Source organism: Meriones unguiculatus, chromosome 8 (genome assembly GCF_030254825.1).
Source record: "Meriones unguiculatus strain TT.TT164.6M chromosome 8, Bangor_MerUng_6.1, whole genome shotgun sequence".
Taxonomy (NCBI): Eukaryota; Metazoa; Chordata; class Mammalia; order Rodentia; family Muridae; genus Meriones; species Meriones unguiculatus.
The window spans coordinates 56,864,795-56,880,844 of NC_083356.1; the positions used below are offsets into that span (position 1 = coordinate 56,864,795).

The window sequence follows — 16,050 nt, forward strand, 5'->3', positions numbered from 1 at the left end:
TACTGTTGTCAGACATCACTAGTAACCTTGGAATCTACCTTCCCTACCATGTCTTTTGGCCCCACATTAGAATCTTGCCTTTAGAGTCCTGATTAAGGAAAATAAAGTTGTCACAAAGCAGACAGGAGTCCTTCACATCAATCTACTTCCCAGGGAAATAAGCAAACAAGAGAATTGAATTGCAAAAATAATCACATAAAGTAATGGAAACTCACATTTCTTAGGATACAACCCAATTAATTGCAAATCATTTATTAGGTTCTGGTTTCATGGGACCTGGGGACATTTTAATTAATTGTCAGAAATCAGCTTATTAGTCTGCCTGGGAAGTCATAAGAGTTTGATTCATACCTCTGTTCCCTAGGATATTTAGTTGGTATTCTTGTACTGATTCAGAAAAATATCTGAACTTTGGTCCTGCAAATGATTCACCAAAACAAAACAAAACAAAACAAAACAAACAACAACAACAAAAACTTGTGTGTAGTGCACCTGCAATTCTAGAAGGCAGGGAGGCACAGGCAGGCATATCACTGTGAGTTCATGGTGTCCAGAGCAAGTCCAGGACAGCCAAGGCTACACAGAAACCCTGTCTTGAAAAAGGAAAAATAATTCTGTGTGTGGTCATGGTACTTTCTGCTCTCAGGACACAAACAACCACGACATTGCCTTTTGCACTGATGAGTGACTGCAATAAAAGAAATAGGTGGGGGTGTGGGGGTGTTGAGAGCCATCGCCTCAACGCCTCCGCTCTCTGAAGCCAGCTCTCTTGCCAAGCTCCAGCTAAAGGAGCAGGGGGCTAAGTAAGGAGGTGCCCTTACCATGGCTCGTACAAAGACTGCCGGCAAATCAACTGGTGGTAAAGCACCCAGGAAACAACTGGCTACAAAAGCCGCTCGCAAGAGTGCGCCCTCTACAGGAGGGGTGAGGACACCTCATCCTCCCAGGCCCGGGACTGCAGCACTCCTTGAAATCAGAAGCTGTCAGAAGTCCACTGAACTTCTCATTCGCAAGCTCCCCTTCCAGGGTCTGGTGCGAGAAACTGCTCAGGATTTAAAAAAAGATCTGCGCTTCCAGAGTGCAGCTATTGGTGCTTTGCAGGAGGCAAGTGAGGCCTACCCGGCTGGCCTTTTGAAGATACCAACCTGTGTGCTATCCGTGCCAAACGTGTAACTATTATGCCAAAAGATACCCAGCTAGCACGTCGCATACGCGGAGAACGTGCCTAAGAGTCCACTGTGAGGGGAAACGTTTCATTCTCAAAAAAAAAAAAAAAAAAAAATTTCCCCTCTTCTTCCTGTTATCAGTACTTCTGAATGTTAGGTATTTTTTCAATGGGGTCAAAAGGTACCTAAGCATATGATTGTGAGTGGAAAAATAGGGGACAGAAATCAGGTATTGGCAGTTTTTCCATTTTCATTTGTGTGTGAATTTTTAATATAAATGCAAGACGTAAAGCATTAACACAAGCAAAGTGTTTCAGTGAACACATTTCAACAGTTCAACTTTATAATGATTATAAATAAACCTGTTAAAATTTTATGGACAATGCCAGCATTTGGATTAAAAAAAAATTAGTAAATTTCTTATCGATGGCACAACTGAATGGTGTTTGTAGTATTTTTATCATACAGTAGATGCCATCCATTCACTGTACTTTTCTAACTAAGTTGTCCTACATGCAAGTACATGTTTTTAATGTTGTCTGGCTTCTGTGCTGTTCCTGTAAGTTTGCTATTAAAATACATTATATATATATATATATATATATATGTGTGTGTGTGTGTGTGTGTGTGTGTGTGTGTGTGTGTGTGTGTGAAATATGTGGGACTGGAAGATAGGTTTTTCAAGTTTGTGTTTGGCTCCCAGGAAATCATACCAGCCACATCTGGATTTAGACATTCTACTTCATTTTCAAGTATGGGAAAGCTCTGTTAATGCTAAAAGCATGAAGTATAGACGTGTCGTTAAACTTCTATTGGTAACTATTTGCCTTTTTGTTTAACGAGTGGTTTTCCAGGCATCATAGCAGGAAATCTTAGTTTATGAGCAGTTTCTTTACCAATTTTGGTTTCCTATAGTATAAAATCACTGTTTTTGGCCTCTGAAGAAACTCAAATCAAGAGGACACTTAGGCAGCATATCTGTGGCGGAAAAGGGCAGGAGGAGTTCTTAGTACAGAAGCCGGACACGTAGCAAGTGTTCAATGCATCATTGTATTATAGGTAAATGCTTATTCTTACCAAATACAGGTGACATAAGGGTCCTTTAAACCAGCAAAATGCTGTCATTCTTGCATTTTTTTTTTTTAATGGCAGGAAGACTCTCAGAACACTCCATTCTGGAAACAATTATTGGTTAATGAATACAAAACAGCCGTTAGTATTCTGGTGCCATCCTTTAAAGGGCAGCAATACATTCTGCGTCTGGACTCCACCCGTGTTCTCTTGCTCTCTGAATATTAACAAAGTGTCTGAAACTGGATATATTTTTCTCTTAGTCCTCAGCAAAATGATCAATGACCTTTTGCATTTTGTTATATTAATTGAGTGAGTTGAAGGATAAACTGACTTGGTAATTAGATAAATCTGAATGCAGCCAAGCTTCTGTGCTGATTGGAGGCTCTGGGGTTTTCTTCTTGCAAAGAGATCTGCTTTGTTTTGACATATGTCTGGATACTCAGTTTCGAAAAGCTTACAATCAGCGTCGGGCATGGCCATAGTGTGAGGTCATTACTGAGGTTTAAAAGTTGAATGATGAGACTGGAAAGGGCCTTGGAATCAGCTCAAGATCAGTTAAAGTACAGCTAGAGCAGAGTCGTGGCTCATGGGGGAGAAACTGTGCTGTCAGACTTTGCACTCTACATCATTTATGGATCTCTTGACAGGAAGCCATGCAGAAATGAAAATCCATGTGTTTCTTGACTCCTCCTGTCACCCTGTATTGATTGCTCTATTCCAAATCATCATATTGGCAAGAAGTAGACAGAGTAAATTCTGAGTATTACTTTGACTAATGTCCATAAAAGAATTTATAGAGATTCATAATTGAAATTTTAAAATTGTATTTGATAGTATGTTCTCTTTCAAGATAGGGCTTGAGGGAAAGGGCATACTGGTAGATGATTTTAAAATCATAGGATTACGAGAGTGGTAAACACAACAAAAAAAGGTTGTTTTTTTTTTTCTCCTCTACAGTTCTAGAAGGGTTTGAGGAAAAAGTTTTTCAAAAGATGAGAACAGATGTCAAGTCTCAGGAGGTCCACAGGTATCCTAGGGCCGCAAGATGATAGCAGAGTTAAAGTCCCATGCAGATGTATTTCTATGCAGCACACAGTGTGACTTTTTTGCTGTAACACCAGCAGTTTCCCAGGAAAATATCTAACTATAACCCAATGCAAAAATGAGAGCCCTCCTATGAGAAATGGACAGAGCTTCACACGGAAGTCTGATACAGGATGAATGTGAGGCAAAAACGCATGAAGAGAATGATGACAGGACTTTGAGATATGTGAAACTGAGGTCCAATGCTAACTTACATCAAACCTCAGTATGCAAGAAAGATGAGTACCTGTTGTATAGGGAATGTACAACAGTTTCTTAACCCGTCTTTGTATAAAATGACATCACAAGATAGATGTTGAGAATATCCTACTATAGTAATAGGAATTAACAGATTAAAAGGAAGAACATAATTACAATATGTAACCTAATATGTGATGATCCATGGAACATGTTTGTGCATTTTCTTTGTATCAGCCCTGCCTCATTTGCATTGTGGAGAACATAATATTTTGTAGAAAAATATGTTAATTATTGAAGGCTACCATGAAAAGACATGCATATTTGACACTGCAATCTTTTTCTTTTTACTAAATACCTTAAATTTTGAAAGAAAATATTTTTCTGATGTTTTCAAATCAATAAACAAACAAACAAAAAGTTTGGGCTTAAAGCTGGAATTGGTGAAGGCTGTATGTAAGAAGAAAACCAGCATGAAATGAATTATTTCTTAACAGGGCCACATGCCTGAAGTACATAACAAAGCTATTTCTATTTTCACTGTGATACTTAATCCTGTTGGGACATGCTTTTAAATGTTTTTTATTTCAGGGTTCTTTTGTTTCAAGTGTAAGCAAGTGTTTTCTAGGTAACATCTGTCCTTAGGTTTGATGCCAGACTTTTCATGATGCTAACAACTATTGTCATATGGCAGTTTCAGGATTGATTATTTAGTTTTAACTGGTGCTATAGGATGAAAGGCTGGCTCTTCTATTGCTTGGATGCTTATTTTTTTGTTCACAGGAGGTAGATATTTGGAAACATGCTGGGAAAGAAAAATCTCTGCTGGCAGCATTGAGATTCAAATTACAATAACATCTGAATTTAGAAAAATAAAATGTCATTCTGATTTTATTTTTTATGAGCCATGCTTCAGAAGCACTGAGTTTTACCTGCTGTGCTTTTGGGTTGCTATTGAGTCTTTCCATATATCTGTCGATCTTCTGGGTAAGATACCAGGAAACTGCTAAGTGTAGGGAAAGGCTGCCTCGTTCATCTGACTTCAGTTTTCTTAGTTTTGCTCTTTAGGGCATGGTTACTGATTCTGGACATTTTTCTGCTTGGAACCAGGTTTACAGATTCTAAACGGTCAGTCATCTTGACTGGACAACTGGGTTTTGGCTGCTAGCTGTTAACACTTCTCTGCAAATAATAATTCTTTGTGATGGTGATATTTTCCCAACTTCATCTCTTTCCTGTGCTTTCCTGGTTATACATTAGAGTTCAGCAAGGGGTAAATTGTAGGCCAAAAATGATGCCAGTAATCTGTTGTCATTTACTCACGCAGTCAGAGCCGGGAAACCAGTCTTAAACTGTAAAGTCTGAATGACAGAGAGGAAAGATGGGGTGACTTATAAGGAGAAGTAAAGCTCAAAGTTGCTAAGAGTTTTGTGGGTCAAAAGTGGTCATTTACTTTTTTTTTCCTTCTAAAACTCTTTGGCAACATCCTTTATCAAAGGACCAGCAATTCTCTGGAAGCATCCAGTTCCAACTGTATCCGTGTTTCACTCAGGGCAGACAGTCTGTACCTTGGTGGGACCTGTCATGGGCTACAGAGTTATTTTTTTGCTGGCCTGGAAGAATTTAGACAAACTGGAGCTGCTACGTTTCGCACCTTCAACGAATCACAAATTCAAGTGCTTTTCATGATTTCAGTTTTTCTTATTTTTATTTTTAATTTTTAATAAGATTGCACATAGCCTAGGCTGGCCTTTAACTTTCCATCCTCTTGCCTTTACTTCCCAAGTGATGAGATGACTGACATGCACTATCACACCTGGTCCATTTTACCTCTTTAATGTTCTACACACATTATCCAAAAATCAAGACTTGATTATTAGTTTAAGTTACCACTAATGTTATTCAGAGCTCTTTGGAGTTTTGATCTCTCCACTTATATGTGTAATTTTATGGGTGGTGATTAATCATAAGGAAGATATAAAATCCCAAAGTAAGGGACATTTATATTCACTGTCCTGTCATGGAATCAGCCTCCTTGGTAAGGGATGACTCTTTATCATCATATTGACTCAATTATACTGATAAGGCTTTGTTGCATTTGTCTTATTATCTATTTTACTAGAAACTTTTTTTTTTTTTTAGTTTCTACTAGGCAAAGCAGTGCTTTTAAGGCCTAGATATATGGTCTAGGCTTTTGGCACAGATTTGTACACAACAAAGTCCTCTTTGGATGATATGGTCTAGGTTGCTTTGTGAACTATGTAGTAACTAAATGGAGAAGGTATTGTAGAAAGAGTGGGTTCTATTTCTAGTTCTACCTATATTGGAATGACAGGGAACAAGCCATTTTATTCTTTGGAAAGAATCTTCAGTACTCTTCTGGGAAATCCAAAGAAGTATTGAATACCAACAAACCAAACATGGCGGCACACACTTGTATACCCAGAAACCTGGAAGTAGAGGTAGGAGGATCAGAAGTTCCAGGCCAGCCTCTAGTACATAAAAAGCCCCTGTCTCAAAAACCAATAAACAAATAAGGATAAATAAACTAATGTATGCAAAGAAACATTATGAATAACATGTTCAATAAATAACAGCTAAATTTACATTATTTAGAGCGGTAAGATTTTTCACTATAGGAGAGGCATGGAAGAATTAACCAAATAACAACTCTTTGAAAGTTGCAATATTTAATATTTCTTAAATAAGGCACTGGGTTCTTTGATGAATTATTTAAGCTTTAGAGTATTTATGAGGCATCTCTTTTCTTCATTTTATGGATTAAAGGAGATCCAAAAAAGTTAACATTTCTGGAGAGGAAGGTGAGACTAACTCTTGCCCAAGTTGTACTCTCGCCTGTTTCACTGCTTTACTCCTAGTTTTTCTGATAGCAATGACCCATATCCATCGTCTTCTTGTATTTGCTTGCCCATTTATTGCTTATTGCTGTTTTCCCTTTCCCCTGCCCCCAGAATGACGAATTCTCACCATATCCTGCTTGCATGAAGTAAGCTGAAGACTGCTTGAAACAGGTAGAGTAATGAGTGGGGGAAAGAGTTTACAGCTGCTGAGTTTGGCCTTGCTGCCTCCATGGAATTCCAGGAGATGGTCCATACTTCTGGCCTCAGTCACACACATCACTACTATGGTGTGTCTCTTTTCTTCTCTGGGGTGTAAAATTCTGCCTGCAGGAGTAACATTTTGGCCATATTTTTAGCTCTACCTTAAACAAGTATTGGCATAAAAATGCTTGAAATTAAAAGTTAAAATTAAAAAAAAAAAAGGGGAAAGGTTTCTTCTAAAAAAGAGAGGTGATAGCTAAGATGATTTATATTGATCTCCCAAAAGCTTATTGAGTGACAGTTTGTTAATCTGTGAAAATGAAGAATTATTGAGTGTGTTGTTATAAAGAATTTAGGAAAAGTAAACAATCAAGGGGAGTCTAACTTAATGCAATCCATGCTTAGATCATTTTCAATAATAAATGTTGATTGATGCTATATTACTACAAGCTAAAGTGAGATGGGATTTGTCACCAAATGTTACAAAGGTCATACTGACAGCTGTTCTTGCTTTATCTATCTGTCTGCTGTCGATATCCATTAGGTGTGGCTTCTCTGTTAATCAAAACTTGCAGAGAGCTGTTTCTTTAAGTGCCACTCTCCACTGACATATAGATGATAACTTTGTCTTCTAGCATTTATTGATGTAGGATTCTCTCCTACAGTGAGCAATGCATCTTCTTTAGGGGGATTCAGAATTAAGTTTAAGGAAATGATGTACATGTTAATGGCACTAAACCATTTTCAAACTACCACTGTGCTTTATAGATAATTTTTGCAAACTTTCCTTCAAATAATTTCTGGGTCTGTGATATGAATTAATCATTGCATATTTTGGGGAGCTTGCAGAGACTGATACACTCACCAAGGACTGTGCCTGGGGTGGTCCTAGGCCCTTGCTGATAAGCAGCTCAGGACCCACTATATGGCGAGCACTGGGTGTTGCAGGCATGGGCTCTGTTGCCTGCTCCTCAGTCTGTTCTAAGAAAAAGAGAAGGAATTTGCAGGTAAATAGACGAATCTCAAAAAGATCATCCTGATTGAGGAAACCCAGAAAGACAAGCATGGTATATGCTCACTTACAAGTGGATATTAGCATGTAATATAGTATTACCATATTATAATCCACAGAACTAAAGAAGTTAAGTATAAGGAGGACCCTAGAGAGGATACTTAATTCTCATTTAGAAGAGCAAGTAGAATAAACACCAGAAGCTGTTAAAGAGAGGGAACAGGACCAGAGTCTTCTAGAGATGTCCTCTGAAAAATTTTACTCACCAGGGGATCAAAGCAGATACTGAGACTCACAGCCAATCTTTGGGCAGAGCACAGGGAGTCTCATGGAAGACTGAGGGATAGAAGGACCTAGATGGAACAGGTGTTCCACAGGAAGACTAACAGAGCTAAAAATTCTGTGCTGAGAGGGTCTTGCAGAGACTGATGCACCAAGCAAAGACCATGCATGGAGAGGACTTAGAGTCCCTGCTCAGATGTAGCCCATGAGCACCCCAGTCTCCATGTGGATTTCCTAGTAAGGTGCACAGGCACTGTATCTGACATGGACTCTGTTGCATGCTCCTTGTTCATTTTCCTTGTCAGGCCACAGAGGAAGAGGATCCAGCCAGCCCTGATGAGACATGATAGGTTGGAGTCAGGTGGTAGGGGGTAGGACCCCCCCCTTTCTGAGGACTAGGAGAAAGCAATGGGGAGTATGAGAGAGGGAGAATGGGACTGGGAGGAGACGAGGGAGGGGAGTGCAATTGGGATGTAAAGTGAATCAATTAAAAATATAATAAATAAATAAATAAATGCAGATTTTTATCTCTGGAACAGAAGGTTAGACTTTAATTGATTTTCCAGCAATTTCTAAATGTTGTCATGGCAACACTGTGCTTTTTAACAAACATGGAATTTACTTTTCTAGAAGAAGAAGAAACCCAAGAATAAGTAGACCAGCAGCTGTGTAGAAACAAGACACATTACCTACTGATGAGGGCGGGGGCCGGGGTGTGAGACATCCTGATTCTGAGCTTGCCAGGAACTCAGCTTTCCCACCAGCTCTCCTAATTTGCCAGCAGAAAAGCCTCACCTAGTCCACAGCAGCCATTCTGGGTTAGCATCCTGGCCAGAGCACTTAGTAGTTTTAGACCCATATCATTAGTATCTCTAGTTTTCTTCTTTCTTCTCAGTAAAGTGGTGACAGGAATTTTATCTCTTTTCTAAGGGGATTGTGTCAGGAAGAGCAATGAGAACAGTGCTCATGTCAGTCTTTGGAATAGAATAAATACTGGAAAGGTTACAAGAAATTTTTAGAAAACACATTACTGTGCTTCAGGCTCTGTTGAGAAAAATTTCACATACACTGGTTTATTTTATTTCTATAGTAGCACATATGAAAGTACTTCCATATGATTGCTTCCATTTAAAAAATAAGGGAACTCAGGCTCCACTTATGAGTGATAAAACCAGCATCGAAGCCAGCCAGAATAGGATCATGTTTCATCTCTGCTAAAAGGGTAACTTCTGCTCCACAGGTTGGGAGAGTGTCATCCTTTCTTTCAGAAAAGCTAACACAACATTCGGGTTAAAGGATCATTTATTACAACTCCTCTTAGCCATCATTCTACCTCACGGTCCCTATTCCAGCATTAGGGAGTGTTTCAGCTCTTAATTAGAACATAAGGCGTTTTTCTTTTAGAATTAATGTTAATAAAGTTTACAAAATAAAACTGTATTACTAATGCCACACTTCTTTGCTTCAAAGGCAAATGATCTCTGTAGGTCAACCTGTTGTCTTAATGTTGCAGCAGAAAAACAAAACAAAACAAACAAACAAACAAAAAAAAAACAAAAAAACTTGGTTGAGTTTCAAGCATTGTTTTTTTTTTTCATGTCTGCATAAAGAATCAAAATTTTAGGATACTTTACAAAAACTGTTCTTTTAATCAAATCTTCTATGTCATCTTTTTCTCAATCTCCTTATATTGACAGTTTTTCTTTAAAATTACATCTTGGTATAGTATTTGTGTTTACTTTTTAATTTTTCTATTCCTTTTCCTAATAGAATGTGAGGCTTTTGGGATGAAACTTCATTGCTAGTTTCCCAATTTTGAAATTAGTTGCTAAAATATTTAAGAGGATATTCAACCTTTTTTTTGTAGAATGACAAAATTAAGCTGTCATATATATAAGGAAAAGTTTCATCTTCTTGGACAAATACAGCTGAGTCTGTTTTTGTCTCATTCAATACAGTATTAACATGGAAAAGACTGTGAGACTGTAGATTAAAGGCTGTGATTGCATACTAAAATTAGATTTCTTGCTCTTATCATGTTCTCTTTCTGAGAACCTTAGAATTGTTAAGCCTCAAATTCTTTAGTTAAGGATCTATTCTTTAGCAGCGATAGGGGTAAATGAGATGGCATGCGAAGCTCACTCGCACCATGTGTGGCACACAGTGAGGGCCTGTCAGTATCCCCCACCATAAAGGTTAACACCTGGCTGATGCTAGTGAAGTGGAATGCAAATGACAGCTCTGCAAAGGACACTGTCAGAAAGGCCAGACAAAGAGTGTGTCGTGGTGACCTAGTGAAGGAACACTAAGCTGGAATGTTTTAACAATGGATCTGAAACTGGGATGAAGAGGTTTGGGGACGGTTTTAAGGAAAAACAACAATATTGGAAAGCTCTTCGAGAGTCTCCACACTCTAGGAGAGCCTATCAAGTTGCCCCATCTTTAGAATTTGAATCAGCTACTAGAGGGACAGCTCTCTGCTTCAACCGTTTTGGTGTAGAATAAATGTTGAAAGCAAACACATTGTAAGATATATTATATTCATCTTTATGATGACTGTAAACATGTCCAACACTATACGACTGGCTAGCTAGTACATGAGAAATTCACTCTTCACTCCACAGGCTTGGGTGTATTTCCCACAGTGATAATATGTAACCATTTACCAGGCTGTTTTACTCCTCAGTGCTGACATTTAATTTCTGTTTAGGGAACCTGTCTTTGTGAATTTTATGTTTCCTGGTCATTATTCTTTAGGGTGCTTTTATTACAAACTATGCATATTTCTGAAAGTATAAATTTCTCATTGTTACAAAATACCTTGATCCTGTACTTTTAATTTAAAAGAACATGGTTAGGTCAGTTTAAGTGAGTAAAAAGATGGCCTTACTGAATAAATAGGATCTTAATGGTAAAAGCTTACCTGTTTTAGATAGCAGAATTATTTGATAACAGATATTTACAAATTCCTATTTCTTTTCTAAAGGTTTTTAAGACATTCTCAATGATCACTAAGATTCATTTGAGGTAAGTTAATGCTGTCATAGCCCAGAAGTTCGTATAAGTAACTTCTGAAGCATAAAAGAAAACGCTTTTCTAGTCCTTGAGTAATAATTACTTAAAATATTATTTTAAAATCATGAGTGATTTTTATGTTTATAATATGTATATACAGAGATATTTTTCCAATTGAAAATATGATTATGATGGGGAAAACAAGCCTAGTGCAGTTCAATACCAACTCAGGCATTAGTCTGAGGAAGTGGCTGCAGAGGAGGAACAGGCGGCAATAGAGGCAGCTGGAAAGACGTGGAGGATCACTATGCTTTCCCACCCTTCTGATCTGGGGCCTGCCCTGGATTTTCAGTGACTGACGCAAAATTTGGAGTGTTCCCCTCAGGAATAAGGAGACGTCCTGTGGTACTGAAGTGTGAGAGTGAAGTGCTGAGAACGACTTCTGGCTTATTTCTCTAGCTCAGTGCTTGTTTTGAGGTAAACTCACAGGCAATGATTGTGTGTGAACAAGGAGTGAAGCACTCTTGAAGCCCGACTCACTTTATTAAGAGCATTTACGTATCACAGTGCCGCACACCATTGAGATGAAGTCAGCAGCAAAGTCAAGAACAGTGGGCTTTTATCCCAAATCTAATTTCTTCTAAGTGGGTTTCCTGAATTCTTCAGGGACAAAGTGGAAAGAGCCAAGACATCTAAGGTAAAGAGAGAGCCTGACATGTCCTCTGGAGAAAGGAGAGACTCTATAGATTAAGAGGTATGGGGGAGAAGTGATCACGGGGCAGCTGAGGGGATGAACTAGCCAGCCTACCAAGGAAGAGGGTCTAGCCAGTCCTGATGAGGTCTGATAGGCTAGGGTCAGACAGAAGGGGAGGAGGACTTCCTCTATCAGTGGACTAGAGGAGAGGGATAAGGAAGGGAGGGAGCTACAACCAGGATACAGGCTACAAAGTGAATAAATTGTTTAAAAATAATAATAAATAAAAACGAGGCATAGGGGAGAAATTTCTCCCTGTGAGATTTTTTTTTTTTTAAGTTAGAGAGGCATCTAGCATCTGGCTTATATTGATTTGGAATTAGGGCTTCAAATGGAATATTTTAGCCAATAAAGAGAGCCGGTCCCTGTGGTAATGCACCCATCCGACTCAGCCTGGCCCTCTGCTTTAAGGCCCTGTCATGTGAAACTGTACTAATTGTGATGTATCCCTACTACAACAGAAAAGATATTAAAAGCCTCAAGGATAGTACCAGCTTAGCTTGTGGGGAACAAACTGGTTCATCCAAATACGATTTGGTGGTAATGAGTCCAGGATAGACCCATTGGAACATGAGCATTTACAAGCCAATAATAAATTCAGGTGTCCAGTAATTTATGATCTTACTAGCTCAGTTATTTTTAATCATGAATGAGATGTAACTCTGTTATCACCCTACTCACTATTTTTCTCCCCTGTTTTCTTCAATGGACGTGTATCTTGTATATTATTATTTGTACATGTACAAATAATTCCTTTTTTTCTATTGGCTCTTTCTCATCACGATTCAAAAGGCTTGGATTCTTCTTTCTTCAAAAGAAGCAAAGCCAAATAAGCCCAACAAAAATGCTTCTCCTCAGTTCTCCATGTCACCTGTTTTTTTCATCATCAGGCTTGTCTATGGCTACCCCTTCAAGCTCTTTCTCCAAATGTGACTTATTATCTCCTGGAAGTTTCCCTCTGTGCTTAATGGAGTCTTCACTTCCCAACATTTGAATATTTCCCAGTGCTTTTTGTTTTGTTTTGTTTTGTTTGTTTGTTTTTGTTTTGCAGTTTTCTATGGATTACTATTGAGACAGTCTCCTCTTGGTTTTTCTGCTTACGCTCAGGGTTTTTTTTCTTCTCTTTTCACAATTGCTTTATCTCTGGAGCTCTGGCTACTCGAAGCTTTCTTTCCTATACCACAGCATTTTCTCCAGAGATTGTCTGTGCTCCTGTGCTGTCATCAAGAGGTACACACTGCTTGACCAGGACTCTGTATTTACATCATAACTGTTTCTTCTGAGCCTTAAATCTATATTACTGACTGTGCCTTTGTTGACTCTGAATACCTAATATGCAAGGCAGGTTTATCCCATTGATAGCTGTTGTCCCCTGTTTACTATCTCATTATTGTAAAGTACACTCCCAGTGAAGAATAGTGCTAACTAATGGTTTATTGTTTCCATGTTCCAGGTACTATAGCAAGTGCTTAATTTTTTTTAATAATTACACTTTATTCATTTTGTATCCCCCCACAAGTCCCTCCCTCCTCCCCTGCCGATCCCACCCTCCCTCCCCTTTCTGCATGTATGCCACTCCCCAAGTCCACTGACAGGGGAGGTTCTCCTCTCCTTTCTGATCTTAGTCTAACAGTTCTCACCAAAAGTGGCTGCTTTGTCCTCTTCTGTGGCCTGGTAAGGCTGCTCTCCTCAGGGGGAGGTGATCAAAGAGCAGGCCAATCAGATTATGTCAGAGGCAGTCCCTCTTCCCATTACTATGTAACCCACTTGGACACTGAACTGCCATGGGCTACATCTGTGCAGGGGTTCTAGGTTATCTCCATGAATAGTCCTTGGTTGGAGTATGAGTCTCTGGGAAATTCCCTGTGTTCAAATTTTCTTGTTCTGTTGCTCTTCTTGTGGAGTTCCAGTCCTCTCCAGATCTTACTATTTCCCACTTCTTACATAAAATTCCATGCACTCTGCCCAACAGTTGGCCATCAGGCTCAGCATCTGCTTTGATAGTCTGCATGGCACAGGCTTTCAGAGGCCCTCTGTGGTAGGTTCCTAGTTTGTTTCCTGTTTTCTTCTTCCGGCTTTCAGAAGGCCTCTGTAGAAGGTTCCTAGGTTGTTTCCTGTTTTCTTCTTCTTCTTATGTCCATCCTCTTTGTCTTTCAGGATGGGGATTGACCGCTTTAGTTAGGGTCCTCTCTCTTGCATAGTTTCTTTAGATGTACAGATTTTAGTGGGTTTGTCCTATGTTGTATGTCTATATGAGTGAGTATATACCATGTGTGTCTTTTTGCTTCTGGGACAACTCACTCAGGATGATCCTTTACAGATCCAACCATTTACCTGCAAATATCATGATTTCCTTATTTTTCTTTGCTGAGTAATATTCCATTGTATAGATGTACCACAATTTCTGCATCCATTCTTCAGTTGAGGGGCAACTGGGTTGTTTCCAGCTTCTGGCTATTACAAAAAAAGCTGCTACAAACATGGTTGAGCAAATGTCCTTTTTGTGTACTTGAGCATCTTTTGGATATATGCCTAGGAGTGGTATGGCTGGATCTCAGGAAAGCGCTATTCCTAGTTGTCTGAGAAAGCGCCAGATTGTTTCCAGAGTGGTTGTACAAGTTTACATTCCCACCAGTAGTGGAGAAGGGTTCCCCTTTCTCCACAACCTCTCCAGCATGTGGTGTCACTTGAGTTTTTGATCTTGGCCATTCTCATGGGTGTAAGGTGAAATCTCAGGGTTGTTTTGATTTGCATTTCCCTAATGGCTAGTGAGGTTGAACATTTTTTTAAGTGCTTCTCTTCCATTCGATATTCCTCTACAGAGAATTCTCTGTTTAGCTCTGTTCCCCATTTTTTAAGTGGATTACTTGGTTTGCTGCTTTTCAGCTTCTTTAGTTCTTTATATATACTGGATATGAGTCCTCTGTCAGATAAAAGGTTGGTGAAGATTCTTTCCCAATCTGTAGGCAGTCGCTTTGTTTTGATGACAGTGTCCTTTGCTTTGCAGAAGCTTTTCAGTTTCATGAGGTCCCATTTATTGATTGTTGCTCTTAGAGCCTGTGCTGTTGGTGTTCTGTTCAGGAAGTTTTCTCCTGTACCAATGAGTTCTAGGGTATTCCCCACTTTTTTTTCTATCCGATTTAATGTGTCTGGTTTTATGTTGAGATTTTTGATCCACTTGGACTTCAGTTTTGTGCAGGGTGATAAGTATGGATCTATTTTCATTTTTCTACATGTAGACATCCAGTTGGACCAGCACCATTTGTTGAAGATGCTATCTTTTTTCCATTGTATGGTTTTGGCATCTTTGTCAAAGATCAGGTGTCCATAAATGTGTGGGTTTATTTCTGGGTCCTCTGTTTGGTTCCACTGATCCACCATTCTGTTTCTATGCCTGTACCATGCAGTTTTTAAAACTGTTGCTCTATAGTACAACTTAAGATCAGGGATGGAGATACCTCCAGAAGATCTTTTATTGTAGAGGATTGTCTTAACAATTCTGAGTTTCTTGTTATTCCATATGAAGTTGAGAATTTTTCTTTCCAGGTCTGTAAAGAACTGTGTTGGTAATTTGATGGGAATTGCATTGAATCTGTAGATTGCTTTTGGTAAGATGGCCATTTTTACTATGTTAATCTTGCCAAGCCATGAGCATGGGAGATCTTTCCATCTTCTGATATCTTCTTCTAATTCTTTCTTCAGAGACTTGAATTTTTTTTCATACAAGTTTTTGACTTCCTTGGTTAGGGTTACTCTGAGGTGCCTTATATCATTTGTGGCTATTGTGAAGGGTGTTTTTTCCCTAATTTCTTTCTCAGCCCTTTGGTCTTTTGTATACAGCAGGGATACTGATTTTTTTTTGAGTTAATTTTGTATCCGGCCACTTTGCTGAAGGTGTTTATCAGCTGTAGGAGTTCCCTGGTAGAGTTTTGGGGGTCACTCACGTATACTATCATATCATCTGCAAATAGCGATAATTTGACTTCTTCCTTTCCTACTTGTATCCCCTTGATCTCCTTCAGTTGTCTTATTGCTCTAGCCAGGACTTCCAGAACTATGTCGAAGAGATATGGAGAGAGTGGGCAGCCTTGTCTTGTCCCTGATTTCAGTGGGCTTGCTTTTAATATCTCTCCATTCAGTTTGATGTTGGCTATAGGCTTGCTGTATATCACCTTTATTATGTTTAGATATGTGCCTTGTATCCCTGATCTCTCCAATACTTTAAACATGAATGGATTTTGGATTTTGTCAAATGCTTTTTCAGCATCTAGGGAGATTATCATGTGGTTTTTTTCTTTCAGTTTGTTAATATGGTGGATCACATTGATGGATTTCCGTATATTGAACCACCCCTGCATACCTGGGATGAAGCCTACTTGGTCATGGTGGATGATATCTTTGATG

The 16,050-nt window shown here is 39.0% G+C and overlaps 1 protein-coding gene and 1 pseudogene across 2 annotated transcripts in view; one reads left to right on the forward strand and one right to left on the reverse strand.

Annotated features, from left to right (window-relative positions):
* Window positions 1-16,050, reverse strand: part of Trhr (thyrotropin releasing hormone receptor) — a 48,552-nt gene that overhangs the window by 11,193 nt on the left and 21,309 nt on the right. The window lies entirely within an intron of this gene.
* On the forward strand, window positions 823-1,229 carry LOC110566826 (histone H3.3A-like; annotated as a pseudogene).